This window comes from Triticum dicoccoides, chromosome 7A (genome assembly GCF_002162155.2).
Source record: "Triticum dicoccoides isolate Atlit2015 ecotype Zavitan chromosome 7A, WEW_v2.0, whole genome shotgun sequence".
Taxonomy (NCBI): domain Eukaryota; kingdom Viridiplantae; phylum Streptophyta; class Magnoliopsida; order Poales; family Poaceae; genus Triticum; species Triticum dicoccoides.
Window position 1 is genome coordinate 134,013,301 of NC_041392.1, and position 2,837 is coordinate 134,016,137.

General features: G+C 56.5%; 1 pseudogene; it reads right to left on the minus strand.

Moving 5' to 3' along the window:
- Positions 1 to 489: 489 nt before the first annotated feature.
- LOC119328424 lies at positions 490 to 2,525 on the minus strand (annotated as a pseudogene).
- Positions 2,526 to 2,837: the final 312 nt, after the last annotated feature.

Sequence of the window (2,837 nt, forward strand, 5' to 3'; positions counted from 1 at the left end):
TAAGAGTTCCGCCTGGAACTCATCAACAGCGTCGCTGTGGCGTTGTGTGTAGCGGGCGCAATGCTTCGACCACAGGTCGCGGGTTCGAATCATGGCGCGCGTTATTTTTCGTTTCTGTTATTTGTTTGTTTAATTCGCCGGAAACTTTCAAACTAGTATGTGGAAAACTTGCGAACCAAGAAAAACCCCTCTCAGAAGCCTTTTTCTCGCGAAATAGTGGGTATTTATGTGATTACATATAAAGCTAGGGGGTTTTCTGTAAAAAACCTGCCACATAGGCATCTGACAGGGAGGACCCTTCGGTCAGATACACTGTCAAATACATGTTTATACGCGATTTAGACCTTTTTATAACGGCTCGCTCCAAACTTGATACTGAGACGTAAAAATTACGAAAAATGATACTAATCTACATGTAATACCTTAATTGTGATACTTCTGTACAATTAACTCAATGACACACCATCAGATCTCCCCTATCGCATAGCTTCCCATTACCACTCTAGAAACCTACCAAGTTCAAAACAACAGATGATTCCAATTTTATACTTGTGCTACTGTTCTACAAATGCAATCAATACAGCGTGTGGGCGCAACTTGATTCGAACGAAAGGCAAGGGCCTCTCTGCAAAATGGCACGTGCTGACCGGGTCGGCACCCACGCGTCCACATGGCGTTATGTGATTCGTCAGGACCAAATTTGCACATTTCATGCAAGTTCTGGGACTGGGTAAGGTCAAAATGCAAGTTCTAGGACTAAACCATCACATTCGATGCAAGTTGTAGAACTCCTGATGCTTTTAACTCTTATGGGTTTGATCGCTTTTGCAGGATCTATTCAGGATTTTTTTGACATCATGAAACTGAAAATGCGGATTTTTACGGATTTGATCACTTTTGCGGGTCTGACAGAGATGCTCTTAGGTCCGTCGGCGAGCAATCAACTCGTCCATTAGCCGCCCAACATCGCCGTACGACGACCCGGCGTTGCCCACTGCCATCCTAGCTTTGACACCGAGCTCCCTGGCCTTGCTCCGTATCGCCTCGCCCTCCTCGCCGTCGCCCATCACCGTCCCGATGGATCCAGCGACCACCTCGGCGCGCACCACGCCATGATGGGTCTCCATGAACGACGCGTAGTCGCAGGCGCCGACGCTGGCCCCGACCTGGAGCACCTCCACGACGAGCTTCTCGTTGAAGAACTGGTCGCCGAACCGCGGCCACGTGACCATCGGCACGCCGGCGCTGACGGCCTCCAGCGTAGAGTTCCAGCCGCAGTGCGTCAAGAACGCGCCGGGTGGCTCAGGATGAGCGTTTGCGGCGCCCAGCCGCGGATGATGAAGCCGCGCCCGCCCGGCGGCGCCATACGCTCGGCGAAGCCTTCGGGCATCCACTCCGGTTGTGCATCGGTGTCGGCGTCTGCTCCTGCGCCTGCGTGGCTGATGACCCACATGAAGTTCTTGCCTGAGAGGTCGAGGCCGCCGGCGAGCTCGCGCAGCTCGGCCGGCGAGAAACTGGACAGCGTGCCGAAGGAGACGTACACCACCGAGCCGGTCGGCTTCGTGTCGAGCCACCGCAGGCAGCCGGCGCCGTCAGACGAGAGCTCGCTGGTGGCGCCTTTGGTCGCGCCCATGTCTCCGCCGGCTGGCGCGACCGGCCCAACGAGCCATACGCGGCGGCCGAGCGTCGTGCGGTAGTGCTCGACGTAGTCCGGCTCCAGCTCGTGGAAGCTGTTGAACACCTCGCCGTAGCTCCTCTGGTCCTCAGCGTTCACGCGCTGGAAGAAGGCAAAACTCTCCGGCCGCTTGGAGGGGTCCACCATCTGGCTCCGTAACATGTCGACGCGGTGCGGCAGCCCCGGTAGGGAGACGACGGCGTCGGGGCAAGACGCCAGCGGGTTGTTGCGCAGCATGCTGTCGGTGCAGGCCCGCGCGAACATGCTGGTGCCGAGGAACGCCAGCCGCGGGACGCCGTGCTCCGCCGCGGCGTCGACGGACCACTGGAAGTGGCTGTCGGCGACGACGGCGTCAGGGCATTCGCCGGCAAAGAACTGCTCGAAGGGCCCGCGGAACCGCTGGATCGCGTGAAAGAACTTGTCGCGGTCGGCGTCGCTGGTAAGGCCCGTGGCGTTCTCCACGCCCGGCGGGAGCCCAACGTCAGGGAAGGGCACGACGGAGATCTGGATCGCCGGTGGGGATGGGGAATCCGCAGTTCCACGGCGAGCGTCGTTGGCACGGTCGACGGCCGGGCGGATGGTGGCAGCGTTGACCGGCGTGGTGAGGATTGTGCACTTGGCGCCGCGAGTCGCCAAGAGCGCGGCCATGTCAGCGATCGGGATGAGGTGGCCCGGAGCGGGAAACGGGAAGAAGAGGATGTGCAGCGGCCGCTGCTCATCGTCGCCGGCCATGGCTGCGTGCCGGCCTACAGTGACCACAGACCACAGTTAACCACCACTCTCACCTGACTCTGACTTGGCCGAGTGAGCGTTTGCCACGAGTTGAAATCGTCAAGCTTGTGCTGCATGTTGAGGTGCGAAATGAGGCCATTATAGCAAGAGAAACCGTGGCCAGCAAGTAGCAATTAAGTTTTTTTTTGCGGGGGAAGCAATTAAGTTAGTATAGTGTTAACTTTAGCAACTAGCAATAAGTTATTAAGTTATAGTGGTAGCTTTGTTCATATGGTTTACCGCTTTCTCTAGCTGACGAGGACGAGAATCCGGTCGGGCGGCCATTTTTTGCTTTCTATATATGCGCATGACAGGGAGTAACCAACCATGGAGTACTAAACACTACACAGGAATGTAAAGTGTTCCCTGTGTATGCCATTATCACATGTTT